The sequence below is a fragment of the Poecile atricapillus genome, chromosome 26 (genome assembly GCF_030490865.1).
Source record: "Poecile atricapillus isolate bPoeAtr1 chromosome 26, bPoeAtr1.hap1, whole genome shotgun sequence".
Lineage (NCBI taxonomy): Eukaryota > Metazoa > Chordata > Aves > Passeriformes > Paridae > Poecile > Poecile atricapillus.
In genome coordinates this window covers 3,760,311-3,774,149 of record NC_081274.1, presented here as the reverse complement: position 1 = coordinate 3,774,149, position 13,839 = coordinate 3,760,311, and the positions used below count along the sequence as shown (strand labels likewise).

General features: G+C 50.8%; 1 pseudogene; it reads right to left on the bottom strand.

Moving 5' to 3' along the window:
- Window positions 1-326: 326 nt before the first annotated feature.
- The window catches only part of LOC131588505 (zinc finger protein 208-like), a 911,601-nt pseudogene continuing 898,088 nt past the window's right edge, over window positions 327-13,839 (bottom strand).

The following is a 13,839-nucleotide window of genomic DNA, read 5'->3' as shown; positions in this document are numbered from 1 at the left end:
TTGGTACAACTCCAGTTTCCTTCCTTGTGACTTTTAAATGGGTTTCCAGATGTAAGGTCTGTGATCTTCCTGAACCCGTTGATCAGTTTCTCTTTTCTCATTATAAGCACAGCTGAACAAACATACAATGACAAGTAATTTTTTACCTAAGTCCGAGATTCATTATCTCAAATCCTGCTTCTCACTTAATCACTAACTCTAACTAGTTCCAGCAAGGCCTATCTCTACCTAAGATCTCCAATTTTTCTAAAATACTTAATTGTTTAAAATTAGTGACTCCAAAGGAGGTTTCAGAGGGTCTGGGGTGGGCTGGGGAAAACAGGGAGGGTCTTTGGAGGGGCTTGGGGTGTCTGTGAGAGGTTTTGGGGGTTCTAAATCTGGCAGATGCCCCAGGGATGCCGTGAAACACTGCCCACAGCAAGATGCTGATGGGCATCAGGGGCTCCTTGTTGAGCTTTGTCTTCCTGGTGCTGGGGCTCAGCTTCTATCTGAGGAAGAAGGTGAGGGGGGTACTGGGGATTGTGTCCTCCCTCCCCTACAGCGTGTGTGCTCCCCTCCAGGGCTCCCAAGCTCAATGTCACCCTGTTTTTTCTGTCCAAAGAACTCCTTGAGGCGACGACAAAAGGTTCTTTAGGATTGAAAGTCAATAAATCTGCTCCCCACAAGGAATTCCCATTGTTGGTCTGTTTCCCAATGGTTGTTCCTGCCCCGGTGTTCATCCAGGTGCCCACAGGGAGCCAGGAAGATGTGGAGCCTCCCAGCCAGGTGTCTTCCCAACACGGATCACCAGGACCACGGATCACCAGGGCTCTGCCCAACGGGGGTCACTGGGGATCATCCAACGCCGATCCTCCCATGGGGGATGGAGCTGGAGCAGCACACGAAGCTCTTCCTGCACTCGGGGCACTCGCAGGGCTTCCCTTACTGGTGCCTCCGTTGGTGTTGGGTCAAGTGAGAGCTCCTGGAGAAGCTCTTCCCACACTGGGGACACTCGTAGGGCCTCTCCCCACTGTGGATGCGCCGGTGGACGGTGAGGTTGCCGTTCTGCTGGAAGCCCTTCCCGCAGTCGGGGCAGCGGAAGGGCCTCTCCTCTGTGTGAATCCGCTCATGTACGAGGACATTGGAGCTGCGCTGAAACCTCTTCCCACACTTGGGACACTCGTAGGGCCTCTCCCCAGTGTGGATGCGCTGGTGTTTTCTCAGGCCAGAGCTCCACCCAAAGCTCTTCCCACATTCCAAGCAGGTGTAGGGCCGTTCCCCTGTGTGGATCACCTGGTGTCTCATCAGGTTAGAGATACTTCTGAAGCTCTTTCCACATTTTCCACACTCATAGGGCCGTTCCTCCATGTGGATCCTCTGGTGATTCCTCAGGTTGGAGCTCTGGCTGAAGCTCTTCCCACATTCCCCACACTCGTAGGGCTTTTCCCCAGTGTGGATCCTCTGGTGCTGGATCAGGTGGGAGCTCTTTCTGAAGCCCTTCCCACATTCCAAGCACTTGTGGGGCTTCTCCCTCACCTCTGAGCTCTGGCTGGATCTCTGGCCGTGTTCCTGGCACTTGGGGGATCTTTTTTCCTCACAGCTCCCTGGACTGGGTTTGCAGCTCCTCCTTGTGCGGCATCTCCAGGGCTTTTCCTCCTCCTCTTCCATCTGGCCACGGTGCAGGAATGTAAAATCCTGGTTTGGGGAAAAAACAAGAGGACAGCGCTTTGGGGTGGGGATTCCTCCTTGCCCAAGTTCATCTAAGGAAGTCATTTGGCATCTTGTGTATGTAAGAGCCTACTACACACCAAGATTCAGCCCAAACTTCCTCCAAACATAAAAACAGTGATGAAAAACTACCCAAACACCAAATTCAGGCAAACCTCCTCCAGAATAAAAACATTCAGGCCCTGCAAAAAAACAAACCACCAACATTTAGCCCAATAAAACTCAGAAACACCAAGATTCAGCCCAGTGAAAATTGTGGATCCCCCACTGCAGACACCTGATGCCTGTGGGCAGGGCAACACTCCTGGGACTGCACATACAGGGAGGGTGGAACCTTGTGCTGCTTCCTCTTCCTGCTCCTCCTCCTCCTGTGGCCCTACTCTTCCTCACACTCCACTTCCTCCTACTATTTCTCCTCCTCCTGCACAATCCCACCTTCTCCTCCCACATGCATCCTTTCACCATTTTGATCCTCAGCCCTGCTTCTCCTTCCCTTCTCCTCCTGCCCCCAGGCCCAGCACCCACTGCCGCCTCCCTCTTCCCCCCCAGTCCCACAGCATCCCACCGCAGGGGCACGGATGGAGCTGGGCCAGCTCGGCCTGGGGCAGCGCTGGGCTCTCGGCCGCTTCCGCCCGCACTCGCTCCCCACTGCAGCCGCTCCCGCCACCACAGCGCGGGGGGGCCCGGCCTTGGCGCTCCCCCCTCCCACCTCCCCAAATTCCCCTCAAGGGGGGCGCCAAGGCCCGGGGGGGAGGGGCGCAGCTGGGCTCCAGCTGGGACCATTGAGGGGAGAAAATGGAATGTCAGAAGGGCATCCTGGACAAAGGGATGATGACCCCAAAATATCTCTCAAGGGTCCCTTGGGAGCATGTGGAGGTCGTTTGCACATTCTCCCAGAGGGAATTAAGGACATGGACGCCCAGTGGGGCAATAAGGGAACTCCAGAAAGGATTTAGACAACAGGGGATGGATGGTATTGGTGTGCTGGGAAGGGATTGGCTGAAGGGGAGTGTGCAGGAATGTGCTTAAGGCAAGAAGGAGCAGGAGGAATCTATGGGGTAAGAAAAAGGATGATGGAAAAGAAGAGGAAGAGAAAAATACCGAGGACTGGGATGTTTTTCAGAAGGGTCTTATCCTCAGAATTTGCCAGCTGACTCAGATCCTTTGTATCCCAGTTTTCCAGGACAGGAAAAGAAGGAGGTCAGGATTTCAGGGGGTTTCTCTGAGCTGGGAGCGGCAGGAGCGGGCGCAGAGCTGCGGCACCGGGAGCACGGGCTGGGGGCCTGTGGGGAGCTGTGGGGCCGGGCCGGGGCTGTGGGGCAGCCGGGGCTCAGCGCCGGGCGCTGCCTGACCCCAGCACCCCCCGGGCAGGGCCGGCAGTGGCCCCCGGCCCCCAGGAGGCTGCGGGACGCCCCGGCCGCTGCCCGGCCCCGTGGAGCTGCCGGCCCTGCCCGCCGGGGGGGCCGCCTTTGGACACTGCGGCAGGACAGGGACCGGCTCTGGGATACGGGCTGGGGAGGGGAGCCTCAGCACAGCCAGCACCAGGAAGGAACAGCTCAGAAATGGGGATTACACCTGCAAGGATCCAGATGAACTTTTAAGCATTTTGTGCTGGGTCCCTGGAGAAAGGAAGGATTTTGCAGAAAGCTCAGCAGCTGCCACACGATGAGCACCCACAGGCACTGAGGGGGGCTGCAGCAGGGCCACAAGAAGCCCCTGCAGCACTTGCTCACAAAGGCTCAGCAGCTGAATGCAGCAAGGGATGAGCAAAAGGCCAAGCTGAAGGCAAAGGCCATGGCACACTTCCTACAGCCCCTGAGGGATCAAGCCCAGGGCCCAAGGGGGCCCCAGCACCCAGGGGACACCCTCAGCCACAAGCACCTGGCACAGGCATTGCCCTCCTGGCCAGGGGACAGCCCACCCAAACAGCCCCTGGCAAGGAATCAGCCTTCCAGCTGCAGGGCACAAGGACACTGCAAGCACAGACAGGAGCACCCTCAGCACCAGCAAGTCCAGCCCTTGATGGACACGGATTCTTAGCGGTCTCACAGCTCCCATTCCACCAGGGACCCACCACACTGCAGCCCTTGGGAACATTCAGGGTGGCTCTGGATCCAGAGGAGACCTTTCCTGATGGGCACAGGAGCCTCTCCATCCACTCAGAATCTTACACCTAAGGGGGGAAAATTGTTAAGGAATATTTTAATAATTAAGGCACTATGTGGGAAAGATGAGTGGGTGTGTTTTATTCAGCCACTATTAGGAGATGGGGGGGATGGGTTTGAAATGCAGGAATTTTTATTTGCTCACAATTGTGATTGTAATTTATTGGGAAGGGATTTGATGGCTAAATTGGGAATGCAAATTAATGTTGCATAAGGTGATACAGAGGCTGGTTCTGCTGTACCTCTGTGTCAAATGTCTGGCAGAGCCACGGCTGAAGTGAACCCAGAAGTGTGGGCAGCCCCAGGGAAATTGGCAAAATTAGATATGGAGCCTCTCCAAATTTCCCTCAAGCAACCAGGACAAGAGGTGTCGAAAAGCAATCCCCTGTTCCAAGGGAGGGAAGGAAGGGCTCACAGCCTGTCTCTGAGTCCTGCTCAAGGCACGGCTTGGGGAGCCAGGGATGGCTCCCTAGAATGCTCCTATCCTGCCAAACAAGAAATCCAATGGAATCCACAGAATGCTGCAGGACCCAAGAAGAAGAAATGAGATGATGAAACCGAGGCACCCCACACTCTCAGATCCTTACACCAGCCTGAACCAGGTGCCCTCCTCACACTGCTGCCATTCACAACTTGATGCAAAAGATGCTTTCTGGGGATCTGCCCACTCCCAGAGGATGCAAACAGAATTCTGCCTTGGGCTGGCAACAAGAGGTAGAAGGGAAAATGCTCAAGACATGGACGGTCCTTCTGCAGGGATGCACGGAAGCACCGGCCTGATTGGGGCAAGCCTTGCAGGAAATATCAAAGGAATTGACCTCACCCCCAGGGACTGGCTTAATGCAGGATGTGGATGACTTGATCCAGTCAGGAGGACAAGGAGAAGAGGTAGAGGAAGCCTCTGTGAAATGGCTTCATTTTCAGGCTAGAAAGCGGCTTTGAGTATCTGAAAAAAAAGGGCAAATGGTAGAGAAAATAGTTAAATATTTGGGAACTATTTTGACTGAAGCTTTGTCTTGCATTGACCATGAGAGCGTTCAGGGAATCTCAGAAATAATGATCCCTAGGACTAAGAAGGAACTGCAGCAATTCTTAGGATTAACAGGGAATTGTAGGAGCTGGATTGAGGATTCTCTCCTCTCGCCAGAACATTGTGTGACATTTTACTCCCAGGTATTCTCAATTTTACGGGGTGGACATAAGAAAGAGAACAAAACTTAACAAAATGAAAAAAATAAAATTATTGATGCTTCAGCCATGGCTCTTCCAGACTCAGAAATCTGAATTGGAAGGGAATATTAAACAGGCCACCCCTGAGCCTGCACTGAAGGCAACGCAGCAGCAGCCAGGGCTCCCCAGCGGGGGAAGCCCCTGGGCCTGCCCACAGATCCTCTGCTCAAATCCTCGGCCTGGCCACCCTCCTTTGCCATCTCCAGCCACTGCGGGACAATCCTTGCTCTCACTCTTGCAGCTTCAGCCCTTTCTGTGCCTGCCCTCGCCACAGCTGCTGGGGAAGGCACCGGGACAATTCCACTCTGCCTCTCAATTACACTCACACTCTGCCCTGCCTGGGATTCGATTCTGGCAAAATAGACCAACTTTAAAATGGTTTACAATCTTATTTCTCTGCTCACACTAGGTTTGCCTTTGCCTTGGGGAAAGGAATTTTAATGTTTCTTTTCCACCACTCAGCAGAGATGAAATTAACATCTCAACAGACTGGGAATAGCCCAAAATATTCCAACCAAGATAACGACCATCAACAAAACATCCACACCCAGCAGCAAACATCAACCAACATCCACCCCAGACACTGCCCCAGGCACAGCTGGAGACACCTGGTCTGGAAAAGGCTGAGCAGGAAATCCAGGAGTGCCCACCTAATTCACATCACAGGCACAGAAATCCGGCTGCAACAGGAAACCAAATCCTAACAACTCCACACCTTCAAACCAATGAACATTAAACCAAGGGATTTCTATGGGGTCAGACTGTATAAATTTAGGAAAATCTAGTCAAACTCATGTGTCATGGAATGATTCTCTCTGCACACCCAGCCTAAGAGTGCATGAAATTATTCCTGTTGCACATCCTGGCCAGAATCAAGTAATGTCTTATTTCTCTAAAGACATTGTGGAGAGTTTTTGTTTTTCACAGTTTCAGTGAAAAGATTACACCGTTAGAATAAATTTTCATAATAATTTTACTACTATATTGTCGGTTCTGTTTGGGCCAGTGGTGTGAGAATCAGTTTTTAGTCCTAGGAGAAGGAAAACACTTGATTGCTTTCTCATTCTTGTTTTATATTTCTACGTGACTCTTAGTGATGATAAAATGATGGTATGAGTTTTTCAATGTTCACGTTTAAGCTGCACTTTGAAAACTAGAAGAGCTTTAAAGTTGGCGCTTTAACACATAAACAATTAATAAAATATTGTTTAAAAAAAAAAAAAAGCAGATCAGTGGGGGCCACGTGTGAGTGACGGGATGTCTGCCCTGGAAGAGAAGCTTTGTTCCAGGTAGCCAAGAGAGGAGCTTTAGAAATGCAAATTAACACTGATGGGACAAAGCCTGCACAATGGCCCAGGGGCTTCCTGCCTGCAGGAGGAATTGGAATGATTCCCTCTGCCCCTCAGCCCAAGCTCTGCCTGCTTGCACAGATGGAATTTGCACAGCTAAAGGCAGAGCCCATTGTGAAGATATCTGACTCTGCAACAGAAATTGGTTAAGATGCAAAGGAAAACAGAAAATGGGGAATGTTGTGAAAACTGCACTAAAACAAATTGGGGGGAATCACCCCTGTCCCCACTCCAACATGTGCTGTCTCTGTCTATGTTATATAGGGTGTACCATAAATAAATCCACTGTGCTTTATTTGCCACCACAAGTTCAGAGAAATCAGTTGGGAATTCCAAGAATGTGATGATTTAATATGAGAAAAACTGACAATTGATGGAGCTGTGGCTGGAGTGAAACAGAAATTAAAAATTAGGAAATAAACACAAAGAAATGCTTGACTAAAAGAGGGGTTTGACAAAAACCATACCCTGACACGCTGATCCACAAGAACAAGAAAAGAGTCAGACTGCAAGATAAGATAAGGAGCCAGAATACACAAACAAGATGCAAAAACAATGGCACCACAAGATAAAGGAGATTCTTCAGACCCTAAGCCGGAAAGAACAGATTTAAAGTTCCAAAAGGTGGCCAGAGGAATGAAAGAGGCATGGAGTTAATTGTAATATGAAGTGAGGAAAAGCAGAGTTAAAAAATGAATATGTTTTAGGCATATCTTGTAAACCTAGTCTGTAAAAGATAAAAAGAGAAAACCAAATCAAAAATGTGTGCATGCTTTTCGGAGGAGATATCCCCCATGCATCTCAGCGCTGAATAAATTCATACCTACTCTTAAAACTACTCTGCGAGTTATAGAGCTCTTTTTATTTCGCATATCAGGAGGGAGCACCCAAAAATGGGGAAAAGATGAACGACCACCAGAAGAAATCCTGCAACACCATGGACCAGACCCTGGGAACCCTGATGAATTCATAGCAGGTACCAGAGAAACCATTTCTCATTTCAATGGGATAATTAGATTACAGGATGTCATTGAAATAATAACCAACCACACAGCTCCAGCTCCTGACCTTCCTCCCAACCAATCCACTCAGATGAGGAACACAACATTTCACCATGGGATGGGATCAGATTATCTTTTAGCAGAAAATCGAGGCAGAGTTTGTGGAGAAGTTAAGTAACTCAAACTACTCTTGGCAGATAGATGGCAATGGAAAAGTAGTAAAACAGATAACAAAGGAAATAAAAAAGCAGCTCATGTACTTGTCCAAACGTGGAAAGGATGGGAATGGGACACAGTTTTGTGCTTCCCTGGCAGGCCACGCATGAAACAAATGCTATTTCTCCTCTCATGTGCTACAGCAACTCTCATCTTTTTACCATGCACCACACCTTGCTGAGTGCAGCTCATTCAGCAGCTGAGCAAGGGGATGCAGGTGGCAGCCAGGCCTCCTGAGCCACAAACAGCTACAAAAGGACAGAGAATGAGGGCACTGAGAGCAATCCCAAAACCAAAGAACACCCAGGAAGAAAAAACAGAGGCAATGAGTGAATCTGCTTGGAGATAGGGCCAGGGACTTGTACATAAGGAAGAAATGGGATAAACCATCAGTTACAGAAAATGTTACTAATTGACAAGGACTGCTGCTCAGACCAAGTCCCAACACATTCCTGAACTTCCAGAAGAACAAACAATTAACAGAGCCAGGAATATCGGGTGTTATACAAAAAGGACATGCAGCAGGCGGATCGGGAAGGCTGAACCTTCCAAGCACCTCCGCCAGTGTTGGGCAAAGGGACAGGGACATGCGGCCGGGAAAATCAGGACAAAAACGAGGCCGCGTCCTCCAACAACTGGAGAGAGCGCACGGCAAATGGCCCATGGCCTCTCCCTTTGGGCAGCAATAAAGTCACTCGCACACCACTCCTCTGGCTCCTTGGGCCACACAAACCTCTGGCGCCGGGAATTTTCCCGCCCAGCCCCGGGCACAGCGCAGCCACCTCCGGCCTCCCGACACGAAGCGGGACGAGCCAGCGCTGCTCCGCCACCGCCTCCTGCCGAGGCCCCAGCGGCAAGGAGACCGCGGGCAGCCGCTCCCGCAGCGCCCTCAGCCCAGGGCCAACACGGGCCGGCCACGGCACAAGCCACCCGCCACAGCCCCCTGCCGCCCCCTCCCGGGCCCGCAGCGAGCCCCGAGCCCCCGCAGAACCGAGCGCGGCTCCCACCTGCGATGGCCGGGGCCGCCTCCGAGCTCCGCCGCCGCCTCACCGGGCTCCGGCCGCTGCTGCCGCCGCTGCCGGGCCCGCACAGACGCTCCGGCAATGGCGACTCTCCTGCCCCACGGCCGCCCTGGGGGCGCCAGCGGGGCCGGGCTTGTCCCCGCTCTGCCCAATCAGCGCGCGCCAGAGCCACGAGTGACGGCAGAAGCAGCCAATCGCAGCCAGCGGCGGGCTCTGCACACGGCACAGCCCCGCCCCGCGCTCTCAGGGCCCGCCCCGGGCTGCGTGAGGGGAAAGGCGGGGATGAGGAACAGCCCTGGAACGGGCCCGGCCCGAGCCGCCATTGAGCTCCCAACACAAACAAAGTTCTCCGCAGCTCCCGGCCCTGGCTACTGGGTGGCTCCGGCTCGGCGGGAAGCCCTGGAGCCTCACTTCTCCGACCTCTAGTTAGGAGCATGAGTGCATCGCTTTGATTTCCCCTAAAAGGGAAAACCGTTCCAAGCCCGGTGGATGAGTGGGGAAAGAGGAAGACTTCTGGCTGTAAACTCCAAAAACTCAGAGCACAATCATGTGAAGGAAAGGAAGACTTTTAAAACCAGCTTCCCCTCATGCCTCCCTCCTTCCAGCTATCAGGAAAATTAATCTACAAACATCAGAGGTTTATGTCCAAAAAAGGAGACAGAGGAGTCCTTTTACTTTAGTCAAATAGAGGAAAAGGCCATGGGGAATTCCCCTGGGGTCTCAAATTCTTGGTGGACGAAGCCTCCTTTTTATCCCAATTTCCCGGCTCCATCTCCCTCTCTTTCCCCATTGCCTGAGATACTTGAGAGGTACAGATTTCCCGGCATGCCTGATAACTAAGATTCCCCTACAGTGTATAACCCTGCGTCTTCATTTTTAATTCTTACGGAATTTATGGTGTTTCCCCATTGCCTCCATCTTTCAATATCCAAACTCATTTACCAGCAAATCTACTGTTTGTTTGTAAAGGCAAATATCTTTTTCCATTCATCAATCAGTGGAATCCATCCCATTGTTTCTTTTCTCGCTCCGTGCTGGTTTCATCTGTCAGCAGAGCCCCAGCTGGTTTGTAAAGAGAAACAAATCCGTCATTCCCGTCCCCGGTGAGCTGCGGGATGCGGGGCCCGATGCTCCCGGCGCGAAGGGGCTGCAGATCCAGAGAGCGATGGACGCACGTGGGGCCTCCTCTGCTGCTCCTCTTGCAGTTCCTGCTCCTCCTCTACCCCTCCTCTTCCTCCCGCTCCTCCTCCTCCTTCCCCTCCTCCTGCATCTCTCGGCTGCTGGCGAGGAGGTCTGGGGTGAGCGGAGCGGGGCCGGGAGGCGGTGGGAAAGGGCTGGGAGAGGGGGATGAGGGGAGCTGGGACAGGGGGAGAGGGGTTCTCAAGGAGGGGCTGCCAGTTAAGCCCAGGAGCCCCAAATGCCCTCCGTGTCCTGGCAGCCCCTGGCGGCGCTGTGGGGGCCGGGCCGTGCCCCAGTGCCGGCTCAGGGGGTGCTCCAGGCTGACGTGCTCCACCTGGCAGCTGGAGCTGAGCCCGCATTGCCGGGGGCGGTTTCCAGCAGCACCAGGAGCTGCTGGCTCCAGTCCCCGCTGGGGAGCACGGCAGTGGCCAGCACGTGGCCCGAGAGCTGCTGTTGGCCCTGGGAGCAGCTCAGCTGGATGTGGGCAGGGGAGAAATCCATCAGGGAGCAGAGCAGGCGGCCGGGGCCGGGCTGGGAGCTCCAGGGCTCCAGCGAGATGGACACGCTGGGATGGGCAGGGGGCTTGGGGACCCCCCAATGTGGATCTTCCTCCCTACAAGCCGCAGGGAATCGCTCCAGGGATCGAGTGCTGCGGGACAGGGAACCACATTTCTTTCATCCCAAGCCCACCTTTCCCTCTCCTCTCTCCACCTTTCTCACCCTTTCCCCAATTCATTGACCCCTCTCAAAGCAATTTGGGTTTCCCAGCACCTTCCCCCACGCTTTGGGGGTCCCAGACCCTTCTTTTCCCCCACTCTTTTGCCCCTTCCCAATCATCCCTCCAATCCCCAACTCCCTCCCCCGTGCTTGGATTTGGGGGTTCCAGACCCCTCCTGCTCAGTCTGGTGGTCCCATGCCCCCTTTCACTCAATATGGGGAGATCCTAGCAGATTTTTTTCTGGGAGGAATCCCTGAGTTACAGGATTTTTGGGGTGTAGATTTGAAGGGGGACAGCTCTGTCTGGCATTCGTTTAACCCATGGTCTGCTGGGGAAGCACAAAAATGTTTCCCATTCCCATCCTTTCCTCGTTTGGACTGGTTCATGAGCGGCTTTCTTGTTTCCTTTGGTATCTCTTCTCATCTATTTGTCAACAGCAGTCGGAGTCATTTACTTTTCCACAAACTCTGCCTCCTGCTAATAGATAATGTGATCCCATCATATGGTGAAATGTTGTGTTCCTCATCTGAGTGGATTGGTTGGGAGGAAGGTCAGGAGCTGGAGCTGTCTGGTTGAGTGTTATTTCAATGACATCCTGTAATCTGATTATCCCTTTGCCCAACACTGGCGGAGGTGCTTGGAAGGTTCAGCCTTCCCGATCCGCCTGCTGCATGTCCTTTTTGTATAACATCCGATATTCCTGGCTCTGTGAAGTGTTTGTTCTTCTGGAAGTTCAGGAATGTATCGGGACTTGGTCTCAGCAGTCCTTATCAATTAGTAACATTTTCTGAAACTGGTGGTTTCTCCCATTGTTGCCTTATGTAGAAGTCCCTGGCCCTATCTCCAAGCAGATTCACTCATTACCTCTGTTTTTTCTTCCTGGGTGTTCTTTGTTTTTGGGATTGCTCTCAGTGCCCTCATTCTCTGTCCTTTTGTAGCCGTTTGTGGCTCAGGAGGCCTGGCTGCCACCTGCATCCCCTTGCTCAGCTGCTGAATGAGCTGCACTCAGCAAGGTGTGGTGCATGGTAAAAAGATGAGAGTTGCTGTAGCACATGAGAGGAGAAACAGCATTTGTTTAACCCATGGTCTGCCAGGGAAACACAAAACTGTGTCCCATTCCCATCCTTTCCACGTTTGGACAAGTACATGAGCTGCTTTGCTATTTCCTTTTTTAACTGTTTCTGCACCTTTTCCTTGCTGATCTGTTTTCCATCAGCAGTTTCAATCATTTAACTTTCCCCAAACCTCTCCTTTTTCTGCTAAAAGATAATGTGATCCCATCCCATGGTGAAATGTTGTGTTCCTCATCTGAGTGGATTGGTTGGAGGGAAGGTCAGGAGCTGGAGCTGTGTGGTTGGTTATGATTTCAATGACATCCTGTAATGTGATTATCCCATTGAAATGAAAAATGTTTTCTCTGGTACCTGATATGAATTCATCAGGGTTCCCGGGGTCTGGTCCATGGTGTTACAGGATTTGTTCTTGTGAAAAACGAAGTTCCCTCCTGTAAAATTTTAAAACAGTTTAATAAAGACAATAAGAGACATAAAGTAAAGCAAAGAGTTACGGCCGGGTGCCTTGGCGCGCTGCCAAGAGCACACCTGGTATCTCAGGGACCCTCTTTTTATCTTCCCCTGCTGTGAGGGGTTAATGCATATTCAAAGGGTGTCCCCTCCCTGGTTCTGTCTTCTTAGATCATGCTTTTGCACAACTTAATTTTCTGCTGGTCAGCACTATTTTTGCTGATGAGCATTATTTTGGAGTTTGGTTTCCTTTCCTCTGGAAATGTTCACTGATCGATAAGAATCTCAAGCCCCTCATCCTTCCTTTGAGGGTAGCTGGTCTTCCTGTCTTCCCCCCTTGCCAGCGTCCTGGTACCGGCTTCTTGATAACCATTTGCTCTCCATTTCCTGCTGTTGATAATAGCCTGTTTTCCACAGCTTGATCCTCCCATTGTCTTGCTTGTTTATCTTGCCTTGTCCAGATGAAACATATCCTTACCATTCAGAATTCCTATCTAAGCTTATAACTTGCTAAGAGAGAAAAGAATATAGTGAAAGCATATAATATATATATTTATCAGAATAATTGTGAAAAGCCAATATTTACAACATGAATTCACAACAATCCCACCTTTTATCTTTTTTATAAATCATTTGGCTTGAGCAATAATTCTTGTTTTGTAGCTTCTAGTACTCGTTCATTTTTTTCACAAATCAATTTAGCTTCTTCCAACGGATCTTTCACATTATTTTGTTTTCTTAATACCATGATTTTTTGTGCCGTTCCAGATGTAGCCAATTTTGGGTCTGTAGGCATTGCTACTATTTGCATGCCCTGCACCACTTTGGTGATTAGTTGGATGAAACAGGGGATTAGACAAGGAAGGAATATTAAACCAGCTGTAGCGCATAGGAGGAAGAAACCTAGCTTCTTCCACCATTCTGTCCCCAACAGGTTATCCCACCAATTAGTGGTCATCATTGACTCCCATTTTTGGACTGGTACGTGGGCTATTTTTCTGATGTTCTTGGCGATATCTAGAACGGCATTTCCATTGTCATCAATTTGCAAACAACAATCTGATGTATTAAATTTCCCACAAACACCCCCTTCTTCAGCCAATAGATAGTCCAAAGCGAGTCTATTCTGATATATTGCAGCTCTGGCTTGGCGTTGCTGGCTGACTATTAATTCCATAGCCCCAGCTGTTTCATTGGTTATGATTTCTACTACAGCCTGGAGTCTTATAATACGATTTAGCATGTAAATTGGGGTTCGATATCCCCAACTTCGATCTTGTGCTCAAGTAGCTGGCCCATATGTTTCCAGTATGCGTTCAGGGGGCCATTCCTCATCTCCCCATTTTTGAGGTCCTCCAAACAATTCCCTTTTGTTTCTTTTTAGGTCCTCATAAACCGGCACTCCCAATTGATCTCCATCTGGTCCTGGCAAAAGGAAGAATCCTGGTTGAATGATTCCCAGAGTACAACTCCCTTTCCATTGTGAAGGGAGCTTTGGGTATGCCCTTTTCCCACATATCCAAAATAAGCCATCTGGTGCCTTCCAATAGTCATTTTTCTGTTGATTTATATTTTCCCAAAATTTAGATATTTCTGGGATTCCAGAGTAAGGATTCTTCCCTTTACCATTACATCTGAAGAGTCTGGTTCGATTATCATACACACAATTCTTTTCTTTTACTTTTCCTTGAGTCCAATACAGAGTTGGTTCCTCTGGGATCCACCATGT